We start from the raw sequence: 24,916 nt of genomic DNA on the forward strand, positions 1-24,916 counted from the left end.
CACTGCTCCATTATTCACTGAACAAGATCGACTCACATGCTAGCACGTTATCATGACTATTAAAAATACAGTCCAAATGGAATAGATTTGATAATTCTGCTATATCATGTGCTCTGTCTATTGAACACCCCATACATTTGCCGTCCTGACACAGTCTAGGATAAACTTATGCTTATTTTTAATTAGCACATAGTTAGAATTTCCCCAAAAATGAAATATAGGCCCCTAAGGCAGACGAGGTGGCCGAGTGGTTAAGGCGATGGACTGCTAATCCATTGTGCTCTGCACGCGTGGGTTCGAATCCCACCTTCGTCGGAAAGCCATCAGACACTCTTTTGAAGGTGAGCATGTCTCGAAGTACAATTACACTCTCTTTCAAGACACTGCCATAATCCACTAGAAGGGCCCAACTGACTAGTCCATTATGGCATTTTATGTCAAATAAAGGGAAGTATTTTGTGCTTAATTGAAATTAGATCTTTCATGAAGTGTCCAGAGGATTGCCTATTCCTCACTCCTGGCCTTCCAACCAGTTTGGATAGATAGACTGATAAGAAAGCATTTCTTACTCCTAAAGTTTCAGCTGTCTCAAGTGTATGAGTGTTTACATTTGTCTGCCCCACAGAGACAGATCACTTCTAATAAGTGAGTTCTCTATCTGTCACTGATTGCGGACATACTCTCTAGAGCTTTCAGTATGGTCATAAATGTGAATACTCTTATGTTCTCAAATCAAAATGGAGTTTTTCCTACTTTCAAGAAAAGTGTCTTAAGCATGCTCTTCGATTTGTGCACGCATGTAGTCATTCAAATGCAACTGCATTTCCATACAGAGTCTCAAAATCATAGATATCGTCATACCGCAGTAAGAATACATGTTGCGATTTACAAACTGCAGGCAGGCCGGCCTTGTAGCTCAGTGGCAGAGCACTGGTCTTGTAAACCAGGGGTCATGAGTTCAAGCCTCATCAGGGCCTTTTTATATGTGTGTTTCTGTATGTTGTTTTCGAGTCATTCTTTCTAGGACTCACACCTTGTCTTAAGTTTGCTTATTGACAAGCTTCCCTTTCCTGCTTTCATCTTATCAAGAAGACTTCATGAAAACCATTGAACCATAAACTATTGCCTCACCCCTTCCGATCGCCTGACGAACGCCTGACAAACGCCATTCTCACCCCGCCGGGCAAGCCCCGCCGGGCAAGCCCCGCCGGGCAAAGCCAAATAAGCCATGCATATTTAAAGTTCCTTTGAAAGGCAGGGCGAGGACTAGGACGTCTGTTCCGACTGAGTCTGCATCCACAGAAAGGATGAAATAAGGCTCTAGAAATTTCACCAAGGAGATATGAACTTCATCCCCCTTAAAATACTTTTTCTCCCAGATACCCCGGCTCTTAGTCAAATGAGGTTAATCTTCAAAACCCCACCCCCACTAACCATAAATATTCACCTCTCCTGCTGTCCATTCAATTGAAACAAGGTATCTTGTACATGGAGAGAATGTGAGAAAAAGCAGAATTGCTTCATAGATTTGGTGACCTTGGATGGGTGGGCTGGATAAAGAAGTGAACTTGGTTTCCGGAAAGGGAGTATCATGATGGGAATGAGGAAAAGAGAACATGGACCCCATTCACAGGTTAGAGAAATAAATGTAATAGGTTCAATGGTTTTGAAAAGCTAACTTTGAGCAGGAATTGTTTTTTAAAATTGCAAAGAATTAAAAAAGTCAATGTGGGATTGGAGGCACAATCTGAGCAGAAAGCACCATAAGCTGCTATGGTGCAACTCTTATGTTGACTAGAAACTTTAATATGATGATGCTCTTCTTTTGATATTTCTTTGAGTTAAATTGTATTGTATGTAGCTGACACAGCACTGTTTGCAGCTCCTCAGTTTATGGTTATCCCGTGACAACAATGTATTCATCATATTTATTATTCTACAAAAGAATTTTTAAATGCACTGATGTGGTGTTTGCATGCTATGCAAGATGGCACATCATGGAAACTTTATAAGGAGCATCGCATATGATATGTGATATTTGGCACCTGGAGGAGTCGGACACGCAGATCCTGAAAAGAAGTAAAGACTCTTTAGCAAAAGCCGTCTTTATTCTGAGTCTAATCTTTACTTTTAGTGAAATGATTTATGAAAACCAATCAGCTGCTCCAGGTGAGGCTCGAACTCACAACCTCGGCATGGCTCAGTGCAAGTACTGCTCTATAAGTACCGCGCGCTAACCGATTGCACCACTGGAGCTCACTGTTTTCATTTCTCCCCATTTGAGCCATCTAGTGCAAACCAAGTAGATACTGCACTGCTCCATTATTCACTGAACAAGATCGACTCACATGCTAGCATGTTATCATGACTATTAAAAATACAGTCCAAATGGAATAGATTTGATAATTCTGCTATATCATGTGCTCTGTCTATTGAACACCCCATACATTTGCCGTCCTGACACAGTCTAGGATAAACTTATGCTTATTTTTAATTAGCACATAGTTAGAATTTCCCCAAAAATGAAATATAGGCCCCTAAGGCAGACGAGGTGGCGGAGTGTTTAAGGCGATGGACTGCTAATCCATTGTGCTCTGCACGCGTGGGTTCGAATCCCACCTTCGTCAGAAAGCCATCAGACACTCTTTTGAAGGTGAGCATGTCTCGAAGTACAATTACACTCTCTTTCAAGACACTGCCATAATCCACTAGAAGGGCCCAACTGACTAGTCCATTATGGCATTTTATGTCAAATAAAGGGAAGTATTTTGTGCTTAATTGAAATTAGATCTTTCATGAAGTGTCCAGAGGTTTGCCTATTCCTCACTCCTGGCCTTCCAACCAGTTTGGATAGATAGACTGACAAGAAAGCATTTCTTACTCCTAAAGTTTCAACCGTCTCAAGTGTATGAGTGTTTACATTTGTCTGCCCCACAGAGACAGATCACTTCTAATAAGTGAGTTCTCTATCTGTCACTGATTGCGGACATACTCTCTAGAGCTTTCAGTATGGTCATAAATGTGAATACTCTTATGTTCTCAAATCAAAATGGAGTTGTTCCTACTTTCAAGAAAAGTGTCTTAAGCATGCTCTTCGATTTGTGCACGCATGTAGTCATTCAAATGCAACTGCATTTCCATACAGAGTCTCAAAATCATAGATATCGTCATACCGCAGTAAGAATACATGTTGCGATTTACAAACTGCAGGCAGGCCGGCCTTGTATCTCAGTGGCAGAGCACTGGTCTTGTAAACCAGGGGTCATGAGTTCAAGCCTCATCAGGGCCTTTTTATATGTGTGTTTCTGTATGTTGTTTTCGAGTCATTCTTTCTAGGACTCACACCTTGTTTTAAGTTTGCTTATTGACAAGCTTCCCTTTCCTGCTTTCATCTTATCAAGAAGTCTTCATGAAAACCATTGAACCATAAACTATTGCCTCACCCCTTCCGATCGTCTGACGAACGCCTGACAAACGCCATTCTCACCCCGCCGGGCAAGCCCTGCCGGGCAAAGCCAAATAAGCCATGCATATTTAAAGTTCCTTTGAAAGGCAGAGCGAGGACTAGGACGTCTGTTCCGACTGAGTCTGCATCCACAGAAAGGATGAAATAAGGCTCTAGAAATTTCACCAAGGAGATATGAACTTCATCCCCCTTAAAATACTTTTTCTCCCAGATACCCCGGCTCTTAGTCAAATGAGGTTAATCTTCAAAACCCCACCCCCACTAACCATAAATATTCACCTCTCCTGCTGTCCATTCAATTGATACAAGGTATCTTGTACATGGAGAGAATGTGAGAAAAAGCAGAATTGCTTCATAGATTTGGTGACCTTGGATGGGTGGGCTGGATAAAGAAGTGAACTTGGTTTCCGGAAAGGGAGTATCATGATGGGAATGAGGAAAAGAGAACATGGACCACATTCACAGGTTAGAGAAATAAATGTAATAGGTTCAATGGTTTTGAAAAGCTAACTTTGAGCAGGAATTGTTTTTTAAAATTGCAAAGAATTAAAAAAGTCAATGTGGGATTGGAGGCACAATCTGAGCAGAAAGCACCATAAGCTGCTATGGTGCAACTCTTATGTTGACTAGAAACTTTAATATGATGATGCTCTTCTTTTGATATTTCTTTGAGTTAAATTGTATTGTATGTAGCTGACACAGCACTGTTTGCAGCTCCTCAGTTTATGGTTATCCCGTGACAACAATGTATTCATCATATTTATTATTCTACAAAAGAATTTTTAAATGCACTGATGTGGTGTTTGCATGCTATGCAAGATGGCACATCATGGAAACTTTATAAGGAGCATCGCATATGATATGTGATATTTGGCACCTGGAGGAGTCGGACACGCAGATCCTGAAAAGAAGTAAAGACTCTTTAGCAAAAGCCGTCTTTATTCTGAGTCTAATCTTTACTTTTAGTGAAATGATTTATGAAAACCAATCAGCTGCTCCAGGTGAGGCTCGAACTCACAACCTCGGCATGGCTCAGTGCAAGTACTGCTGTATAAGTACCGCGCGCTAACCGATTGCGCCACTGGAGCTCACTGTTTTCATTTCTCCCCATTTGAGCCATCTAGTGCAAACCAAGTAGATACTGCACTGCTCCATTATTCACTGAACAAGATCGACTCACATGCTAGCATGTTATCATGACTATTAAAAATACAGTCCAAATGGAATAGATTTGATAATTCTGCTATATCATGTGCTCTGTCTATTGAACACCCCATACATTTGCCGTTCTGACACAGTCTAGGATAAACTTATGCTTATTTTTAATTAGCACATAGTTAGAATTTCCCCAAAAATGAAATATAAGCCCCTAAGGCAGACGAGGTGGCCGAGTGGTTAAGGCGATGGACTGCTAATCCATTGTGCTCTGCACGCGTGGGTTTGAATCCCACCTTCGTCGGAAAGCCATCAGACACTCTTTTGAAGGTGAGCATGTCTCGAAGTACAATTACACTCTCTTTCAAGACACTGCCATAATCCACTAGAAGGGCCCAACTGACTAGTCCATTATGGCATTTTATGTCAAATAAAGGGAAGTATTTTGTGCTTAATTGAAATTAGATCTTTCATGAAGTGTCCAGAGGATTGCCTATTCCTCACTCCTGGCCTTCCAACCAGTTTGGATAGATAGACTGATAAGAAAGAATTTCTTACTCCTAAAGTTTCAGCCGTCTCAAGTGTATGAGTGTTTACATTTGTCTGCCCCACAGAGACAGATCACTTCTAATAAGTGAGTTCTCTATCTGTCACTGATTGCGGACATACTCTCTAGAGCTTTCAGTATGGTCATAAATGTGAATACTCTTATGTTCTCAAATCAAAATGGAGTTTTTCCTACTTTCAAGAAAAGTGTCTTAAGCATGCTCTTCGATTTGTGCACGCATGTAGTCATTCAAATGCAACTGCATTTCCATACAGAGTCTCAAAATGATAGATATTGTCATACCGCAGTAAGAATACATGTTGCGATTTACAAGCTGCAGGCAGGCCGGCCTTGTAGCTCAGTGGCAGAGCACTGGTCTTGTAAACCAGGGGTCATGAGTTCAATCCTCATCAGGGCCTTTTTATATGTGTGTTTCTGTATGTTGTTTTCGAGTCATTCTTTCTAGGACTCACACCTTGTCTTAAGTTTGCTTATTGACAAGCTTCCCTTTCCTGCTTTCATCTTATCAAGAAGACTTCATGAAAACCATTGAACCATAAACTATTGCCTCACCCCTTCCGATCGCCTGACGAACGCCTGACAAACGCCATTCTCACCCCGCCGGGCAAGCCCTGCCGGGCAAAGCCAAATAAGCCATGCATATTTAAAGTTCCTTTGAAAGGCAGAGCGAGGACTAGGACGTCTGTTCCGACTGAGTCTGCATCCACAGAAAGGATGAAATAAGGCTCTAGAAATTTCACCAAGGAGATATGAACTTCATCCCCCTTAAAATACTTTTTCTCCCAGATACCCCGGCTCTTAGTCAAATGAGGTTAATCTTCAAAACCCCACCCCCACTAACCATAAATATTCACCTCTCCTGCTGTCCATTCAATTGATACAAGGTATCTTGTACATGGAGAGAATGTGAGAAAAAGCAGAATTGCTTCATAGATTTGGTGACCTTGGATGGGTGGGCTGGATAAAGAAGTGAACTTGGTTTCCGGAAAGGGAGTATCATGATGGGAATGAGGAAAAGAGAACATGGACCACATTCACAGGTTAGAGAAATAAATGTAATAGGTTCAATGGTTTTGAAAAGCTAACTTTGAGCAGGAATTGTTTTTTAAAATTGCAAAGAATTAAAAAAGTCAATGTGGGATTGGAGGCACAATCTGAGCAGAAAGCACCATAAGCTGCTATGGTGCAACTCTTATGTTGACTAGAAACTTTAATATGATGATGCTCTTCTTTTGATATTTCTTTGAGTTAAATTGTATTGTATGTAGCTGACACAGCACTGTTTGCAGCTCCTCAGTTTATGGTTATCCCGTGACAACAATGTATTCATCATATTTATTATTCTACAAAAGAATTTTTAAATGCACTGATGTGGTGTTTGCATGCTATGCAAGATGGCACATCATGGAAACTTTATAAGGAGCATCGCATATGATATGTGATATTTGGCACCTGGAGGAGTCGGACACGCAGATCCTGAAAAGAAGTAAAGACTCTTTAGCAAAAGCCGTCTTTATTCTGAGTCTAATCTTTACTTTTAGTGAAATGATTTATGAAAACCAATCAGCTGCTCCAGGTGAGGCTCGAACTCACAACCTCGGCATGGCTCAGTGCAAGTACTGCTGTATAAGTACCGCGCGCTAACCGATTGCGCCACTGGAGCTCACTGTTTTCATTTCTCCCCATTTGAGCCATCTAGTGCAAACCAAGTAGATACTGCACTGCTCCATTATTCACTGAACAAGATCGACTCACATGCTAGCACGTTATCATGACTATTAAAAATACAGTCCAAATGGAATAGATTTGATAATTCTGCTATATCATGTGCTCTGTCTATTGAACACCCCATACATTTGCCGTCCTGACACAGTCTAGGATAAACTTATGCTTATTTTTAATTAGCACATAGTTAGAATTTCCCCAAAAATGAAATATAGGCCCCTAAGGCAGACGAGGTGGCCGAGTGGTTAAGGCGATGGACTGCTAATCCATTGTGCTCTGCACGCGTGGGTTCGAATCCCACCTTCGTCGGAAAGCCATCAGACACTCTTTTGAAGGTGAGCATGTCTCGAAGTACAATTACACTCTCTTTCAAGACACTGCCATAATCCACTAGAAGGGCCCAACTGACTAGTCCATTATGGCATTTTATGTCAAATAAAGGGAAGTATTTTGTGCTTAATTGAAATTAGATCTTTCATGAAGTGTCCAGAGGATTGCCTATTCCTCACTCCTGGCCTTCCAACCAGTTTGGATAGATAGACTGATAAGAAAGCATTTCTTACTCCTAAAGTTTCAGCTGTCTCAAGTGTATGAGTGTTTACATTTGTCTGCCCCACAGAGACAGATCACTTCTAATAAGTGAGTTCTCTATCTGTCACTGATTGCGGACATACTCTCTAGAGCTTTCAGTATGGTCATAAATGTGAATACTCTTATGTTCTCAAATCAAAATGGAGTTTTTCCTACTTTCAAGAAAAGTGTCTTAAGCATGCTCTTCGATTTGTGCACGCATGTAGTCATTCAAATGCAACTGCATTTCCATACAGAGTCTCAAAATCATAGATATCGTCATACCGCAGTAAGAATACATGTTGCGATTTACAAACTGCAGGCAGGCCGGCCTTGTAGCTCAGTGGCAGAGCACTGGTCTTGTAAACCAGGGGTCATGAGTTCAAGCCTCATCAGGGCCTTTTTATATGTGTGTTTCTGTATGTTGTTTTCGAGTCATTCTTTCTAGGACTCACACCTTGTCTTAAGTTTGCTTATTGACAAGCTTCCCTTTCCTGCTTTCATCTTATCAAGAAGACTTCATGAAAACCATTGAACCATAAACTATTGCCTCACCCCTTCCGATCGCCTGACGAACGCCTGACAAACGCCATTCTCACCCCGCCGGGCAAGCCCCGCCGGGCAAAGCCAAATAAGCCATGCATATTTAAAGTTCCTTTGAAAGGCAGGGCGAGGACTAGGACGTCTGTTCCGACTGAGTCTGCATCCACAGAAAGGATGAAATAAGGCTCTAGAAATTTCACCAAGGAGATATGAACTTCATCCCCCTTAAAATACTTTTTCTCCCAGATACCCCGGCTCTTAGTCAAATGAGGTTAATCTTCAAAACCCCACCCCCACTAACCATAAATATTCACCTCTCCTGCTGTCCATTCAATTGAAACAAGGTATCTTGTACATGGAGAGAATGTGAGAAAAAGCAGAATTGCTTCATAGATTTGGTGACCTTGGATGGGTGGGCTGGATAAAGAAGTGAACTTGGTTTCCGGAAAGGGAGTATCATGATGGGAATGAGGAAAAGTGAACATGGACCCCATTCACAGGTTAGAGAAATAAATGTAATAGGTTCAATGGTTTTGAAAAGCTAACTTTGAGCAGGAATTGTTTTTTAAAATTGCAAAGAATTAAAAAAGTCAATGTGGGATTGGAGGCACAATCTGAGCAGAAAGCACCATAAGCTGCTATGGTGCAACTCTTATGTTGACTAGAAACTTTAATATGATGATGCTCTTCTTTTGATATTTCTTTGAGTTAAATTGTATTGTATGTAGCTGACACAGCACTGTTTGCAGCTCCTCAGTTTATGGTTATCCCGTGACAACAATGTATTCATCATATTTATTATTCTACAAAAGAATTTTTAAATGCACTGATGTGGTGTTTGCATGCTATGCAAGATGGCACATCATGGAAACTTTATAAGGAGCATCGCATATGATATGTGATATTTGGCACCTGGAGGAGTCGGACACGCAGATCCTGAAAAGAAGTAAAGACTCTTTAGCAAAAGCCGTCTTTATTCTGAGTCTAATCTTTACTTTTAGTGAAATGATTTATGAAAACCAATCAGCTGCTCCAGGTGAGGCTCGAACTCACAACCTCGGCATGGCTCAGTGCAAGTACTGCTGTATAAGTACCGCGCGCTAACCGATTGCGCCACTGGAGCTCACTGTTTTCATTTCTCCCCATTTGAGCCATCTAGTGCAAACCAAGTAGATACTGCACTGCTCCATTATTCACTGAACAAGATCGACTCACATGCTAGCATGTTATCATGACTATTAAAAATACAGTCCAAATGGAATAGATTTGATAATTCTGCTATATCATGTGCTCTGTCTATTGAACACCCCATACATTTGCCGTCCTGACACAGTCTAGGATAAACTTATGCTTATTTTTAATTAGCACATAGTTAGAATTTCCCCAAAAATGAAATATAGGCCCCTAAGGCAGACGAGGTGGCGGAGTGTTTAAGGCGATGGACTGCTAATCCATTGTGCTCTGCACGCGTGGGTTCGAATCCCACCTTCGTCAGAAAGCCATCAGACACTCTTTTGAAGGTGAGCATGTCTCGAAGTACAATTACACTCTCTTTCAAGACACTGCCATAATCCACTAGAAGGGCCCAACTGACTAGTCCATTATGGCATTTTATGTCAAATAAAGGGAAGTATTTTGTGCTTAATTGAAATTAGATCTTTCATGAAGTGTCCAGAGGTTTGCCTATTCCTCACTCCTGGCCTTCCAACCAGTTTGGATAGATAGACTGACAAGAAAGCATTTCTTACTCCTAAAGTTTCAACCGTCTCAAGTGTATGAGTGTTTACATTTGTCTGCCCCACAGAGACAGATCACTTCTAATAAGTGAGTTCTCTATCTGTCACTGATTGCGGACATACTCTCTAGAGCTTTCAGTATGGTCATAAATGTGAATACTCTTATGTTCTCAAATCAAAATGGAGTTGTTCCTACTTTCAAGAAAAGTGTCTTAAGCATGCTCTTCGATTTGTGCACGCATGTAGTCATTCAAATGCAACTGCATTTCCATACAGAGTCTCAAAATCATAGATATCGTCATACCGCAGTAAGAATACATGTTGCGATTTACAAACTGCAGGCAGGCCGGCCTTGTATCTCAGTGGCAGAGCACTGGTCTTGTAAACCAGGGGTCATGAGTTCAAGCCTCATCAGGGCCTTTTTATATGTGTGTTTCTGTATGTTGTTTTCGAGTCATTCTTTCTAGGACTCACACCTTGTTTTAAGTTTGCTTATTGACAAGCTTCCCTTTCCTGCTTTCATCTTATCAAGAAGTCTTCATGAAAACCATTGAACCATAAACTATTGCCTCACCCCTTCCGATCGTCTGACGAACGCCTGACAAACGCCATTCTCACCCCGCCGGGCAAGCCCTGCCGGGCAAAGCCAAATAAGCCATGCATATTTAAAGTTCCTTTGAAAGGCAGAGCGAGGACTAGGACGTCTGTTCCGACTGAGTCTGCATCCACAGAAAGGATGAAATAAGGCTCTAGAAATTTCACCAAGGAGATATGAACTTCATCCCCCTTAAAATACTTTTTCTCCCAGATACCCCGGCTCTTAGTCAAATGAGGTTAATCTTCAAAACCCCACCCCCACTAACCATAAATATTCACCTCTCCTGCTGTCCATTCAATTGATACAAGGTATCTTGTACATGGAGAGAATGTGAGAAAAAGCAGAATTGCTTCATAGATTTGGTGACCTTGGATGGGTGGGCTGGATAAAGAAGTGAACTTGGTTTCCGGAAAGGGAGTATCATGATGGGAATGAGGAAAAGAGAACATGGACCACATTCACAGGTTAGAGAAATAAATGTAATAGGTTCAATGGTTTTGAAAAGCTAACTTTGAGCAGGAATTGTTTTTTAAAATTGCAAAGAATTAAAAAAGTCAATGTGGGATTGGAGGCACAATCTGAGCAGAAAGCACCATAAGCTGCTATGGTGCAACTCTTATGTTGACTAGAAACTTTAATATGATGATGCTCTTCTTTTGATATTTCTTTGAGTTAAATTGTATTGTATGTAGCTGACACAGCACTGTTTGCAGCTCCTCAGTTTATGGTTATCCCGTGACAACAATGTATTCATCATATTTATTATTCTACAAAAGAATTTTTAAATGCACTGATGTGGTGTTTGCATGCTATGCAAGATGGCACATCATGGAAACTTTATAAGGAGCATCGCATATGATATGTGATATTTGGCACCTGGAGGAGTCGGACACGCAGATCCTGAAAAGAAGTAAAGACTCTTTAGCAAAAGCCATCTTTATTCTGAGTCTAATCTTTACTTTTAGTGAAATGATTTATGAAAACCAATCAGCTGCTCCAGGTGAGGCTCGAATTCACAACCTCAGCATGGCTCAGTGCAAGTACTGCTGTATAAGTACCGCGCGCTAACCGATTGCGCCACTGGAGCTCACTGTTTTCATTTCTCCCCATTTGAGCCATCTAGTGCAAACCAAGTAGATACTGCACTGCTCCATTATTCACTGAACAAGATCGACTCACATGCTAGCACGTTATCATGACTATTAAAAATACAGTCCAAATGGAATAGATTTGATAATTCTGCTATATCATGTGCTCTGTCTATTGAACACCCCATACATTTGCCGTTCTGACACAGTCTAGGATAAACTTATGCTTATTTTTAATTAGCACATAGTTAGAATTTCCCCAAAAATGAAATATAGGCCCCTAAGGCAGACGAGGTGGCCGAGTGGTTAAGGCGATGGACTGCTAATCCATTGTGCTCTGCACCCGTGGGTTCGAATCCCACCTTCGTCGGAAAGCCATCAGACACTCTTTTGAAGGTGAGCATGTCTCGAAGTACAATTACACTCTCTTTCAAGACACTGCCATAATCCACTAGAAGGGCCCAACTGACTAGTCCATTATGGCATTTTATGTCAAATAAAGGGAAGTATTTTGTGCTTAATTGAAATTAGATCTTTCATGAAGTGTCCAGAGGATTGCCTATTACTCACTCCTGGCCTTCCAACCAGTTTGGATAGATAGACTGATAAGAAAGCATTTCTTACTCCTAAAGTTTCAGCCGTCTCAAGTGTATGAGTGTTTACATTTGTCTGCCCCACAGAGACAGATCACTTCTAATAAGTGAGTTCTCTATCTGTCACTGATTGCGGACATACTCTCTAGAGCTTTCAGTATGGTCATAAATGTGAATACTCTTATGTTCTCAAATCAAAATGGAGTTTTTCCTACTTTCAAGAAAAGTGTCTTAAGCATGCTCTTCGATTTGTGCACGCATGTAGTCATTCAAATGCAACTGCATTTCCATACAGAGTCTCAAAATCATAGATATCGTCATACCGCAGTAAGAATACATGTTGCGATTTACAAACTGCATGCAGACCGGCCTTGTAGCTCAGTGGCAGAGCACTGGTCTTGTAAACCAGAGGTCATGAGTTCAAGCCTCATCAGGGCCTTTTTATATGTGTGTTTCTGTATGTTGTTTTCGAGTCATTCTTTCTAGGACTCACACCTTGTCTTAAGTTTGCTTATTGACAAGCTTCCGTTTCCTGCTTTCATCTTATCAAGAAGACTTCATGAAAACCATTGAACCATAAACTATTGCCTCACCCCTTCCGATCGCCTGACGAACGCCTGACAAACGCCATTCTCACCCCGCCGGGCAAGCCCTGCCGGGCAAAGCCAAATAAGCCATGCATATTTAAAGTTCCTTTGAAAGGCAGGGCGAGGACTAGGACGTCTGTTCCGACTGAGTCTGCATCCACAGAAAGGATGAAATAAGGCTCTAGAAATTTCACCAAGGAGATATGAACTTCATCCCCCTTAAAATACTTTTTCTCCCAGATACCCCGGCTCTTAGTCAAATGAGGTTAATCTTCAAAACCCCACCCCCACTAACCATAAATATTCACCTCTCCTGCTGTCCATTCAATTGATACAAGGTATCTTGTACATGGAGAGAATGTGAGAAAAAGCAGAATTGCTTCATAGATTTGGTGACCTTGGATGGGTGGGCTGGATAAAGAAGTGAACTTGGTTTCCAGAAAGGGAGTATCATGATGGGAATGAGGAAAAGAGAACATGGACCACATTCACAGGTTAGAGAAATAAATGTAATAGGTTCAATGGTTTTGAAAAGCTAACTTTGAGCAGGAATTGTTTTTTAAAATTGCAAAGAATTAAAAAAGTCAATGTGGGATTGGAGGCACAATCTGAGCAGAAAGCACCATAAGCTGCTATGGTGCAACTCTTATGTTGACTAGAAACTTTAATATGATGATGCTCTTCTTTTGATATTTCTTTGAGTTAAATTGTATTGTATGTAGCTGACACAGCACTGTTTGCAGCTCCTCAGTTTATGGTTATCCCGTGACAACAATGTATTCATCATATTTATTATTCTACAAAAGAATTTTTAAATGCACTGATGTGGTGTTTGCATGCTATGCAAGATGGCACATCATGGAAACTTTATAAGGAGCATCGCATATGATATGTGATATTTGGCACCTGGAGGAGTCGGACACGCAGATCCTGAAAAGAAGTAAAGACTCTTTAGCAAAAGCCATCTTTATTCTGAGTCTAATCTTTACTTTTAGTGAAATGATTTATGAAAACCAATCAGCTGCTCCAGGTGAGGCTCGAACTCACAACCTCGGCATGGCTCAGTGCAAGTACTTCTGTATAAGTACCGCGCGCTAACCGATTGCGCCACTGGAGCTCACTGTTTTCATTTCTCCCCATTTGAGCCATCTAGTGCAAACCAAGTAGATACTGCACTGCTCCATTATTCACTGAACAAGATCGACTCACATGCTAGCATGTTATCATGACTATTAAAAATACAGTCCAAATGGAATAGATTTGATAATTCTGCTATATCATGTGCTCTGTCTATTGAACACCCCATACATTTGCCGTTCTGACACAGTCTAGGATAAACTTATGCTTATTTTTAATTAGCACATAGTTAGAATTTCCCCAAAAATGAAATATAAGCCCCTAAGGCAGACGAGGTGGCCGAGTGGTTAAGGCGATGGACTGCTAATCCATTGTGCTCTGCACGCGTGGGTTCGAATCCCACCTTCGTCGGAAAGCCATCAGACACTCTTTTGAAGGTGAGCATGTCTCGAAGTACAATTACACTCTCTTTCAAGACACTGACATAATCCACTAGAAGGGCCCAACTGACTAGTCCATTATGGCATTTTATGTCAAATAAAGGGAAGTATTTTGTGCTTAATTGAAATTAGATCTTTCATGAAGTCTCCAGAGGATTGCCTATTCCTCACTCCTGGCCTTCCAACCAGTTTGGATAGATAGACTGATAAGAAAGCATTTCTTACTCCTAAAGTTTCAGCCGTCTCAAGTGTATGAGTGTTTACATTTGTCTGCCCCACAGAGACAGATCACTTCTAATAAGTGAGTTCTCTATCTGTCACTGATTGTGGACATACTCTCTAGAGCTTTCAGTATGGTCATAAATGTGAATACTCTTATGTTCTCAAATCAAAATGGAGTTTTTCCTACTTTCAAGAAAAGTGTCTTAAGCATGCTCTTCGATTTGTGCACGCATGTAGTCATTCAAATGCAACTGCATTTCCATACAGAGTCTCAAAATCATAGATATTGTCATACCGCAGTAAGAATACATGTTGCGATTTACAAACTGCAGGCAGGCCGGCCTTGTAGCTCAGTGGCAGAGCACTGGTCTTGTAAACCAGGGGTCATGAGTTCAATCCTCATCAGGGCCTTTTTATATGTGTGTTTCTGTATGTTGTTTTCGAGTCATTCTTTCTAGGACTCACACCTTGTCTTAAGTTTGCTTATTGACAAGCTTCCCTTTCCTGCTTTCATCTTATCAAGAAGACTTCATGAAAACCATTGAACCATAAACTATTGCCTCACCCCTTCCGATCGCCTGACGAACGCCTGACAAACGCCATTCTCACCCCGCCGGGCAAGCCCTGCCGGGCAAAGCCAAATAAGCCATGCATATTTAAAGTTCCTTTGAAAGGCAGAGCGAGGACTAGGACGTCTGTTCCGACTGAGTCTGCATCCACAGAAAGGATGAAATAAGGCTCTAGAAATTTCACCAAGGAGATATGAACTTCATCCCCCTTAAAATACTTTTTCTCCCAGATACCCCGGCTCTTAGTCAAATGAGGTTAATCTTCAAAACCCCACCCCCACTAACCATAAATATTCACCTCCCCTGCTGTCCATTCAATTGATACAAGGTATCTTGTACATGGAGAGAATGTGAGAACAAGCATTTACAATGCAATGGTTTTGCCTTTGTTAAAGTTAGAGCTATTGGCATTGCTCTTGACATTATTTTTATTTATGTTTTTTTTAACATAAATGGCATTGTCATTTACAATAGCAAATTCAACCACTCATCTAACCCATCTGAACTCCCAGCCACTGATCCACCCGCTCATCTATCTACGAATGCGCTTGCCAATCTCTTCATTCACCCACCCAGCTGCCCACTTGTCCATTCCGGTACCCACTCATCTATCAAAGCAGGTGCCCGCCGACCTCATCATACATCCGCTCCCTCGTCCCTCCCTCCAGCTGCCCACCTACTCATCCATCCACTCATCCTTCCACCTATTCATCCATCCGCTCACACATCCATCTGCTCATCCTTCCACCCACCCATCCGCCCGCTCATCCTTCCACCTACTCATCCATCCACTCATCCTTCCACCTACTCATCCATCCATCCATCCACCCACTCATCCATCCGCTCATCCTTCCACCTACTCATCCATCCGCTCACTCATCCATCCGCCCACTCATCCACTACAAAACAGTGGGTTGTGGTTCGTGTCTTTACAGCATAGACGTGCACTGAGGTTGTATGGGATAAACACACACATATATACATTCACCATTGGCGAAGCTGATATTTGAATTCAATATGTATTACTGGGTGGATTTTTTGTTCTATGATGCTAGTATACGTATGCCCCATCCTACGAGGTATAGATTCCTGCTCGTAAAAGAAAGGTGTGAATATTCTGCCTGGATCTGCTCAGCGTCTGGCTAGTAATTAACAGTATCATTAACAATGTGCATTACGCGCACTATGCAAACTTGCTTTATAAATGGACGCTATATCTGACAGCAAGAGTGCTACACGTACACTATAGATACTTGAACAACATATTGTCTGTAGTAGACGCGCGTGAACATTCTCCAGACATCCGTGCCACGATTTGCTGCGTGTGCGCTGCAGGTCATTTCCCATGTGCATACAGGTACCTTGGTAAGCTGAATAAAGCAGCGCAGTGTGTGCAATTTATAGGACGTGTCTGTGTGCACCCCACAGGCCTTCATAAGTGGCTGACAGCACACCGTGTACACCTTACAGGACTTGGCGGTGCCACGGCTGTGCGCACTCACATCCAATCCCCATTATGCATATGCGGGGCAGTCGAGGTCGCACTAACAGGTGGTTCCCTTACTATGCCGCAAAGAGAGGAAGGTGGCGTGAAGCGCCGGCCCTCGCGCGACGGAACCAGGCGGACATAAACAGCTCGGCCTTGTTAAAACATAAGAAACAAAACACTTTCCAATTCGGGTGGGGGGGGGGGGATTGGGGGAGGAGGGAGGTGGACGACAGAACCACCCACCCTAACCCTCAGCAGCTGAAACGTCGGCCCGAAGCCGCCTGTCAGGACCTACTGAAGCCACCGCACACTGCTGCTGACGGATGATGTGGGTGCGGCCAGCTCGCCACAGAGGCCCAGGGCGACAGGGGCAGCAGGTGAGCATGTCGCCAGGGTTGCAGAACCCCCCTGCCCCCCCACCCCCAACAGCTTACCTTTAACTTACTGCGGCAGCTCAGACGAGCCTGGCTTGCCCCCCTCAAAGTTGGTGACGCACCTACGCAACACAGGGCGGCCAGGGGCTAGAGGACTCCCGCTCCTCCCTCTAGACTGGCCAGAACTCTGGGGCTCCCCCTTCACTTGGGAGCCCAGGGAAGGACACGGCAGGCGGCTTCTTCTCCTTGCGCTGGAGCTCTTCTTCTCCGGCACTTCCGCTTGTCCCGCCCCCGGCCTGCCTGACTTCCGGGTCGCAGCCAATCGCAGCGCGGCCCTGGGGTCGGGAGGCCGGACAGCGCCTCCTAATCTCCCACCGGGCCGGCGGCGGTGTAAACACGGGGCAATGCCAGGTGGGCACCGGCTTCAATTAAAATATAAAGCGAGGTGGCACTCGCTCAAAGACGGCAATGTCCCTGGCAGGGTGGGCACCTGCCAAGGGGCTCAAAAAAATCGGCAAGGGACGAGGCAACTGTATTGAGGGCGGGTGCCGTCAATGCCGGAACAGACTCGGGGCGTTCCCGAGAACTGGCTTTCGGCTGACGTTGCCAAAAGCCAAAAATTCTCGGGAACGCCCCCGAATCTGGTCCTGCATTGACGGACAAACGTGTCTTCCAATGGCTAGCCTCCATTTATGGAGCTAGCCAATGAAAGACGGGGGCGGATTCCCAGCCCCCATACTATACTCATTAGCTTTTTCCTAGCACATGCGTACTTCGTACGCATTGGCTAGGCAAAACCTAAAACCTGTCAGCTGTAGACTAAATGGGAATCAAATGAGCGACAAACTCATGAAACTTCATGAAATGTGAACTTGATTAAATGTGTCTGGTCATTATGCCGGTGTCTACTTTAACCTCTTCCCGTTCCTAATACATAGGGATCTTATACATTTCAACATTTTTACTTTTCTCCTATTGGGTTTTAATACTAGCTTCAGTATTTTTAATGCTGCTGCAGAAAAGGGCGTTTAACCTGCTCGTTTCAAGTTCAAATCCAGGGGGAAACAACTATGCAATTGATAGAAGGGTTGCTACTGGGTTGGCTAACAGCAATTATCATTGAACATAAACAAGCAATCCAGTTTTTAGCGATGAGTATAAAAGTACGAAAGATATAATTGCTTGTGAGCATTTACAAGGTCTAAATAAATAAATAGCACCTCAGCTGGAAATGTTTCAATTTTTAAATCAACGTATTTCTTTCAGTCTTGACTTAAATCTCAGACTTCGGTGTCACACTAGGCTGATTGGGTTATTACATAACAATGACAAAAAATGGGTCAATCAACTTTTAATGTAACTTTTTACAGCACTCAAAAATGTTGATCGTACATAAAAGAAGGCTTATTCCAAACTATATTAGAATTCCTGCTAGGTCTATCACCCACAGAGCTGAACCTATGAGATTGCAAATGTAAAACAAATTCCACAATTAACTATTTTGTAATTCAAAAGGATGGGCTGAGTACATATTGTGGAAAATGCATCCTGTGTCAAACAGGCTAGCAGACACAGTTCTTATTGTCTGTAATGATTACGATAGATTGCCTCCATTCCCCTGTCGCAAGTCCATGCCTCCCACTAAGCCCTAACAAGGTCACGCCCTCATCCTTTTGAAGAAACTATAGCATGTGCGGAATGTATACGAGTGGGTCTGAAACATCTGTATACTACAAACTGGACTTTAGTAATTCCACTAGTTTACTCTCCGAATTGAAGCAACTCCCTTATGGCGCATATAGATCGGTGCGTTTATTAATTCATCCGTAATACAGCCCATATGATCACTCATAGAAAGAAATAACTGAGGTGGATCAACACAATGCTTCTCGGAGAAGGCTTCATTTCCAACTATCTGATTGCTCAGCCTTCTCCTCCTTGGCCATCAGTAAGTCAGTTCAGTTTCACAATCACGCCCTTATGAAACCTCTTTCCGCATCATGCTAATTCCTTGATGTGAGGACAATCTCTGCATAGTTCACTGTATTTAAATATTGTCTGGCCTTCAACTCTGTGAAGCCAAAGATACTGTGAAATGCCAACAGATGGTTGGATTGTGTTTCCATAGCAAAGTCGTTTATAATAATTGCCTTATGGATGCAATTGCCATTCTCATCATATTCAATTCACAAAATGCTATTATAGGACAGGCTGCAATAGTTTGTTTTAGGAAATGTGCTGAAAACTCGGATTGCCTCGCCACGTTGATCTGAATACAGACCAGCCTGCTGCAAAACTGTCGCAATACTTATGTGTAATCAACAACAGTGAAATTGTGGTGTATGGAACAGATTTCTCTACAGCAGAAGATGTTTAAATCCCATAAAGATGGCATGGGACTGACGAGGGACGTATTAACTCAAACGATAATCCAGACAATTTCATGGGATCCCGTGATATCCCACGCCGCAGGGAGGGAGTTTGTGACTAAATGCGGATTTAATAGTCTTTGGCTCTGACTGAAGGTCAGAGGCATTTATCAATAACTCAAATTAAGCAACTTAAAACATTTCATAATGTCCCCCCCCCCCCCAAAAAAAAACCTTAGCAACATTCATTATCACAGAAGCAAAGCATAATATGGAATAAAAAGTCCTAATAAAGGTCATGAAATAGGATTGCACATTCAGATACCGGTGATGCTCCTATATGTAGTTTGGGAATCTTAATAAATGTTAGTGCATTTCCATTATTTGGGGCTTTATTTATTTAGAAAAATTGTCATTATTAAGTAGTGGTTAGCTAGTAAAAATACTTTTCAGCCCATATTATATGGCCTGCAGAAAATCTCAGTGAACAAGCTCAGTTTTCATAAGACCCCATGAGCCTCCGGACTGCTGGCAGGTAAGTGGCAAGGAGTAAAAATGTAAGGCAACAAGTATATTAGACTTGAGGGACCCCCTGCATCATACAAGATATGCATGCAGACCTTTCACTAATTAGTTGTATAGAGGCAATGAATAATGGGCTACCTCCAATAACAGTTTTAGCAATAAAAAAATTCTGAAGACTACTGGTAGCATTAAACGGCTTTCAAGAAATCTCAAAGCGACAAACCTAGGTGCACATGGCTGTTCCTCTGATTTCATATTTTCTGTTTTAAGTTTGGGGTGCAAATAAATCCACTATTCCTTTCTGCCCATCTATTTGACTTTTAGTTGCCCATCATTGTCGCCCCACTTATAATTTCCAATAAATACATTCAGTGCTAGACATGCCTCAGCGTGATGCATGCACAGACCTCAGCGACAGAGGAGAAATTGAAAATAAATGTGAGCCCAAGTGTCTTCTTAACACATACAGTCGTAGTAAAGCAATTCCCCCTCAAATGCTCATTAAATAAATCAGAGCAATAATGACGGCCATTATACAGGATTATGGATTATATTATTTGATGAGTTTGGTGCAAGGACAATGAAAAGGTGTAGAGCGCGCAAGTCGGCTGAATATCAAGCATATGTAGAGCTTTGCTGTCAAAAATCAGCCAACAACAGGTTAGATTTCTGGCACATAACCAGATGTGATTAATAGTTTTCCATTACATTACAGACATATTATTAATGTATTAACAATGTCAGACTTTGGCAAGGACTGATGTAGCAGAACTCAGTTTGTCTGCAGAATCTCCATTTAATGCGCTTCCATTGACAACGGAAGAGATATTGACCAACGAGCAATAGGTATAATTTGCTACAGGTCAGGAGACTTTTTAATACTGCCAGGCTCGTTGTATAGAATTTGTTTCAGAATGGTGCCTCATTCCTTTTGGTGCTTTGTTAACCAATTCCTTTTTATCTTTAAAATAGATATGATCTCTTCCTTTAAAAAGGCGCAAAGAACCAAACGACGGAGCTTGTCTCAGGGTACCATGGGAGCAGACACATTCACTCTAGCTGCGTGATCTAGCAACGCCCTCAACGAACTCTGCTTCCCAGCCATTATTCCACTGTGAACTCTGGAGACAAGAGGCATTTACACTAACGAGGAAATCAGGGCCTTTTGTATAAATTATATATGTGTAGGGAACGGCTTGTATCATCCATAAATCCATATCTACTGGCTCTAGCATTTTTTTTTTTTTTTTTTAGTGTGCACATGGTAACTACATGAAAATGAGAAGAAATAAGGAAAAATATTTTTGGCTGTATTAATTTTAATTGCTAAGTTAAAAGAAAACCCCAAAGGAAAGGAGGATCATTGTAGTGTGTGCATTTCGTACCAATTTTTGTGTTTTAAGTTGTCAAAACTGCAGGTCAAACGGTAGGATTCATTTTTTTTTTTCAGCAAGACATCTGTTAGCACTTTCAGTTTATTGATAGCTCCTAATCGGAAGGGCAAAAGGTTCCCTACTCAGATACATTCAAGAAAATATATTTAGTGGAACGCAGAGAAACGAAGGAACTGATATTTTGAAAGAAATCTATTTAAGGGTTATCCTTCTAGTTATGATTAACATGAAATTGAAGCACTTCTGAGTCAGAATTTCAATGTGTGACGTCCATGGGGACAATGTGACAATCAGCAAGGTTCTGATTATTGTCATACATGGTACTGAAGATGTGCGTACATGCATACACTCTAATTATAGCACAACCTTCAATAGGAATCTGAGGCAGACGCTGTTTTAATTGGGCTGGCGTAGATATATCGCCATATGTAAAACATTACAGTTGCTGTGACGTGTCAAAGACGACTGAGCAAATGTATGCACCAAAAAAGTGCACATTCTATAAACGACAATTACAGGATATCAATGACACTTAATTGGCTCATTTGACACAAAAAAATAAAACAAATTAAAATCATCGTCCTTGTAAATAGGAAATGGATTTTCAAAGAAAACGCAGCACAGTTGTAAAATCACTGGAAGAGAACTTGCTGTAAAAACATGTTTACTGTACTCCATCACATAGGAATTAGTGTTATTTTATCAAAAAGCATTGTGGCCTCGATAAAGTGAAATATGCTGGACATGACAGGTTCAGTTCTTTCCAGATTTGATTCTTAGCAAATGGATAACACGTGCCTCGCCTAAGAGGGTCGTTTGTGTGGTATGTATATGTACTCAAATAGCTTTTTGAAGGCACGGGTTTGCCAGATATGAGCATCGCCTTCAGACGGTGTCTAAAATGTGAGCAAACGCTCAAAGAGGACTCCAGGCCGGGCCCGTGTGTGTGCCTGGCACAGATGTGCCCAGGTACATCACACATGGGCAGTGCCCACTAATGTAGCTCAGAACACAGCTGGACCACTCTCGGGCTCTGCAGCCAATCATACATCATCTGCCATTTATCGCCACAGGTAGGAGATCGCACAACCTTGACCTCCTTTGCAGTAGCCACCAGAGCCCCTCGGTCTGGCCCGTCAACCCGCCCCTGCGTGCAGCTCATTGGCAGCACGGAATGCTTGGCCTTATTCCTGCAGCAGAGCTGCTATTAACCATGCACATTAACCAGTCCGTGAAACATAAATCTCGGCAGAGGCAGGGGCCGAATGCATCGCGTGATTGGTGCATTACTCGTGCCACCCGAATCCCGCGCGCATTAATAATGCAGATAATACAGGCAGGTATGCATTCGCGCGAGGCCAGCCTCCGACCTCCCCTCGTGCTGCACGAACAGTCTCACGCATTCCTTGGCATGCACCTGCCAAGGAATGCGCCGAGGGTCTACTCGCATTCTACAATGACATTTTGCAGAACGGCAGATGTTTTGCAAACTCTGGACAGCGATTCAGTCTTTACAGAGTGCCGTGAAACTTTTTTTTGGGAGGCTGCTACTGGAGCCGGGCACCTGGGACGTGCATGCAGTTTGCTGGCCGAGGACGTGGGCTTGCCTCAGTCTGTGAAAGAGCGCAGCCGGTCCGCTGCCGAGGGGACATCTGTGATGAGACTCCCACGTCAGGGGGAGACCCTCCTCCCCACAACATAAGTAAAAAAAACACACTGGGAGCGATTCATGCCCCCGCTCAGAGGTAATCGCCTGCCCGGGACCAAAGACGGAAACTTCGGATGAAGGGGGCGGGGTCTGCAAGTCACCGCCAGCGCTATAGACTTCAGGGCATTCCCTCATCCCATTCTCTCGGTACCAGAAGTCGGCATTAGTGAGCTCAGACATCTCCGGCATTAATAAATGGTGTAATCTTGAAATCACTCTACCGTGACGCGGTGTGTAATTTATTTATTTACAGACACGCGGCTTTTCATGATGCCTCGGGCCCGGTGCAAGCTGCTGGATTTAGGCCGATTCACCGGGGCAGTCACGGCGGGGACCAGGGACCCAACACCAGGGCCGAGGCGGGACTTGCTCTTTCCCCGGGGCTCCTCCTTCGCTCGGGAGCCTCGGGACAGAGACGTAGGCTGCTTCCTGCTCTCCACTCCCCCTTCTCCCGATGACACGGCGGAGGCTGGGCCGGCTGGGCCAATCCCAGCGCGGCCCTGGCTGTATGACGGAGTATGACGGACGGCTGCTTATCTGTGCACGCGGGTGCCCTTCACGAGGACACATCCTCTGCTCGGCCTGTTTCCTGTTTTCAGATCGTGTTTCCGCTGCCTATCTCCCCTGAATGGTGACTGGTGAAGGGGTGGCCGTAAAGTTCAAATGGCAGCCTACTTCGAGGAAACACTGAAGAACAACAGGGCAATTTTTAAAAAGAAAAAACACGTCGAGCTGGTGAAAACACGCCGGAAAGCAACGGTGCTGTCGTGAGCGAGTTTGGAAAACAAGGGACTGTCATGTTGGAATTAATGATGATGACAAGCACTATCAGTACGCGTGTTTTCGCAATTTGGCAGTTCACTCACCTGCACTGTTACTGCAGAAGTAACAGAAGACGCAGAAGTGCCGGCAATGCCGGACCAGACACGGGGGCGTTCCCGGCGTCGCGTGACGTCGGCAAAAGCCAAAGAATCTCAGGAACGCCCCCGTGTCTGGTCCGGCATTGACGGACAGGCCCCTCGTCCAATGGCAAGGCTCCGTTTACGGAGCCAGCCAATCAATGACGAGGGCCGACCCAAAGCCACACACACAACTCAAGAGGTTTTTTGGCACATGCGCAAAGCGCATGGCCAGTCAAAACCTAAAAAGCAGAATTGCTTCATAGATTTGGTGACCTTGGATGGGTGGGCTGGATAAAGAAGTGAACTTGGTTTCCGGAAAGGGAGTATCATGATGGGAATGAGGAAAAGAGAACATGGACCACATTCACAGGTTAGAGAAATAAATGTAATAGGTTCAATGGTTTTGAAAAGCTAACTTTGAGCAGGAATTGTTTTTTAAAATTGCAAAGAATTAAAAAAGTCAATGTGGGATTGGAGGCACAATCTGAGCAGAAAGCACCATAAGCTGCTATGGTGCAACTCTTATGTTGACTAGAAACTTTAATATGATGATGCTCTTCTTTTGATATTTCTTTGAGTTAAATTGTATTGTATGTAGCTGACACAGCACTGTTTGCAGCTCCTCAGTTTATGGTTATCCCGTGACAACAATGTATTCATCATATTTATTATTCTACAAAAGAATTTTTAAATGCACTGATGTGGTGTTTGCATGCTATGCAAGATGGCACATCATGGAAACTTTATAAGGAGCATCGCATATGATATGTGATATTTGGCACCTGGAGGAGTCGGACACGCAGATCCTGAAAAGAAGTAAAGACTCTTTAGCAAAAGCCGTCTTTATTCTGAGTCTAATCTTTACTTTTAGTGAAATGATTTATGAAAACCAATCAGCTGCTCCAGGTGAGGCTCGAACTCACAACCTCGGCATGGCTCAGTGCAAGTACTGCTGTATAAGTACCGCGCACTAACCGATTGCGCCACTGGAGCTCACTGTTTTCATTTCTCCCCATTTGAGCCATCTAGTGCAAACCAAGTAGATACTGCACTGCTCCATTATTCACTGAACAAGATCGACTCACATGCTAGCATGTTATCATGACTATTAAAAATACAGTCCAAATGGAATAGATTTGATAATTCTGCTATATCATGTGCTCTGTCTATTGAACACCCCATACATTTGCCGTTCTGACACAGTCTAGGATAAACTTA

The 24,916-nt window shown here is 42.9% G+C and overlaps 21 non-coding genes across 21 annotated transcripts; 14 read left to right on the forward strand and 7 right to left on the reverse strand.

Annotated features, from left to right (window-relative positions):
- Positions 1 to 233: 233 nt before the first annotated feature.
- TRNAS-GCU (transfer RNA serine (anticodon GCU)) lies at positions 234 to 315 on the forward strand. The gene has a single exon. It is a non-coding gene; the product is annotated as a tRNA-Ser (tRNA).
- A 590-nt stretch (positions 316 to 905) lies between these two features.
- TRNAT-UGU (transfer RNA threonine (anticodon UGU)) lies at positions 906 to 977 on the forward strand. The gene has a single exon. It is a non-coding gene; the product is annotated as a tRNA-Thr (tRNA).
- A 1,184-nt stretch (positions 978 to 2,161) lies between these two features.
- On the reverse strand, positions 2,162 to 2,256 carry TRNAI-UAU (transfer RNA isoleucine (anticodon UAU)). Its single transcript has 2 exons — positions 2,219 to 2,256; positions 2,162 to 2,197 (listed from the first exon to the last, which is right to left on the reverse strand). It is a non-coding gene; the product is annotated as a tRNA-Ile (tRNA).
- A 289-nt stretch (positions 2,257 to 2,545) lies between these two features.
- TRNAS-GCU (transfer RNA serine (anticodon GCU)) lies at positions 2,546 to 2,627 on the forward strand. Its single transcript has one exon. It is a non-coding gene; the product is annotated as a tRNA-Ser (tRNA).
- Positions 2,628 to 3,217: 590 nt separating this feature from the next.
- TRNAT-UGU (transfer RNA threonine (anticodon UGU)) lies at positions 3,218 to 3,289 on the forward strand. The gene has a single exon. It is a non-coding gene; the product is annotated as a tRNA-Thr (tRNA).
- A 1,170-nt stretch (positions 3,290 to 4,459) lies between these two features.
- On the reverse strand, positions 4,460 to 4,554 carry TRNAI-UAU (transfer RNA isoleucine (anticodon UAU)). Its single transcript has 2 exons — positions 4,517 to 4,554; positions 4,460 to 4,495 (listed from the first exon to the last, which is right to left on the reverse strand). It is a non-coding gene; the product is annotated as a tRNA-Ile (tRNA).
- A 289-nt stretch (positions 4,555 to 4,843) lies between these two features.
- Positions 4,844 to 4,925, forward strand: TRNAS-GCU (transfer RNA serine (anticodon GCU)). Its single transcript has one exon. It is a non-coding gene; the product is annotated as a tRNA-Ser (tRNA).
- Positions 4,926 to 5,515: 590 nt separating this feature from the next.
- Positions 5,516 to 5,587, forward strand: TRNAT-UGU (transfer RNA threonine (anticodon UGU)). The gene has a single exon. It is a non-coding gene; the product is annotated as a tRNA-Thr (tRNA).
- Positions 5,588 to 6,757: 1,170 nt separating this feature from the next.
- On the reverse strand, positions 6,758 to 6,852 carry TRNAI-UAU (transfer RNA isoleucine (anticodon UAU)). The gene is made up of 2 exons: positions 6,815 to 6,852; positions 6,758 to 6,793 (listed from the first exon to the last, which is right to left on the reverse strand). It is a non-coding gene; the product is annotated as a tRNA-Ile (tRNA).
- Positions 6,853 to 7,141: 289 nt separating this feature from the next.
- TRNAS-GCU (transfer RNA serine (anticodon GCU)) lies at positions 7,142 to 7,223 on the forward strand. Its single transcript has one exon. It is a non-coding gene; the product is annotated as a tRNA-Ser (tRNA).
- Positions 7,224 to 7,813: 590 nt separating this feature from the next.
- On the forward strand, positions 7,814 to 7,885 carry TRNAT-UGU (transfer RNA threonine (anticodon UGU)). The gene has a single exon. It is a non-coding gene; the product is annotated as a tRNA-Thr (tRNA).
- A 1,170-nt stretch (positions 7,886 to 9,055) lies between these two features.
- TRNAI-UAU (transfer RNA isoleucine (anticodon UAU)) lies at positions 9,056 to 9,150 on the reverse strand. Its single transcript has 2 exons — positions 9,113 to 9,150; positions 9,056 to 9,091 (listed from the first exon to the last, which is right to left on the reverse strand). It is a non-coding gene; the product is annotated as a tRNA-Ile (tRNA).
- A 289-nt stretch (positions 9,151 to 9,439) lies between these two features.
- TRNAS-GCU (transfer RNA serine (anticodon GCU)) lies at positions 9,440 to 9,521 on the forward strand. The gene has a single exon. It is a non-coding gene; the product is annotated as a tRNA-Ser (tRNA).
- Positions 9,522 to 10,111: 590 nt separating this feature from the next.
- On the forward strand, positions 10,112 to 10,183 carry TRNAT-UGU (transfer RNA threonine (anticodon UGU)). The gene has a single exon. It is a non-coding gene; the product is annotated as a tRNA-Thr (tRNA).
- A 1,170-nt stretch (positions 10,184 to 11,353) lies between these two features.
- Positions 11,354 to 11,448, reverse strand: TRNAI-UAU (transfer RNA isoleucine (anticodon UAU)). The gene is made up of 2 exons: positions 11,411 to 11,448; positions 11,354 to 11,389 (listed from the first exon to the last, which is right to left on the reverse strand). It is a non-coding gene; the product is annotated as a tRNA-Ile (tRNA).
- A 289-nt stretch (positions 11,449 to 11,737) lies between these two features.
- TRNAS-GCU (transfer RNA serine (anticodon GCU)) lies at positions 11,738 to 11,819 on the forward strand. The gene has a single exon. It is a non-coding gene; the product is annotated as a tRNA-Ser (tRNA).
- Positions 11,820 to 12,409: 590 nt separating this feature from the next.
- On the forward strand, positions 12,410 to 12,481 carry TRNAT-UGU (transfer RNA threonine (anticodon UGU)). The gene has a single exon. It is a non-coding gene; the product is annotated as a tRNA-Thr (tRNA).
- A 1,170-nt stretch (positions 12,482 to 13,651) lies between these two features.
- Positions 13,652 to 13,746, reverse strand: TRNAI-UAU (transfer RNA isoleucine (anticodon UAU)). The gene is made up of 2 exons: positions 13,709 to 13,746; positions 13,652 to 13,687 (listed from the first exon to the last, which is right to left on the reverse strand). It is a non-coding gene; the product is annotated as a tRNA-Ile (tRNA).
- A 289-nt stretch (positions 13,747 to 14,035) lies between these two features.
- On the forward strand, positions 14,036 to 14,117 carry TRNAS-GCU (transfer RNA serine (anticodon GCU)). Its single transcript has one exon. It is a non-coding gene; the product is annotated as a tRNA-Ser (tRNA).
- Positions 14,118 to 14,707: 590 nt separating this feature from the next.
- TRNAT-UGU (transfer RNA threonine (anticodon UGU)) lies at positions 14,708 to 14,779 on the forward strand. Its single transcript has one exon. It is a non-coding gene; the product is annotated as a tRNA-Thr (tRNA).
- Positions 14,780 to 24,596: 9,817 nt separating this feature from the next.
- Positions 24,597 to 24,691, reverse strand: TRNAI-UAU (transfer RNA isoleucine (anticodon UAU)). Its single transcript has 2 exons — positions 24,654 to 24,691; positions 24,597 to 24,632 (listed from the first exon to the last, which is right to left on the reverse strand). It is a non-coding gene; the product is annotated as a tRNA-Ile (tRNA).
- Between the last annotated feature and the right edge of the window lie 225 nt (positions 24,692 to 24,916).

This window comes from Lissotriton vulgaris, chromosome 5, assembly GCF_964263255.1.
Source record: "Lissotriton vulgaris chromosome 5, aLisVul1.2, whole genome shotgun sequence".
In the NCBI taxonomy this organism is placed as follows: Eukaryota; Metazoa; Chordata; class Amphibia; order Caudata; family Salamandridae; genus Lissotriton; species Lissotriton vulgaris.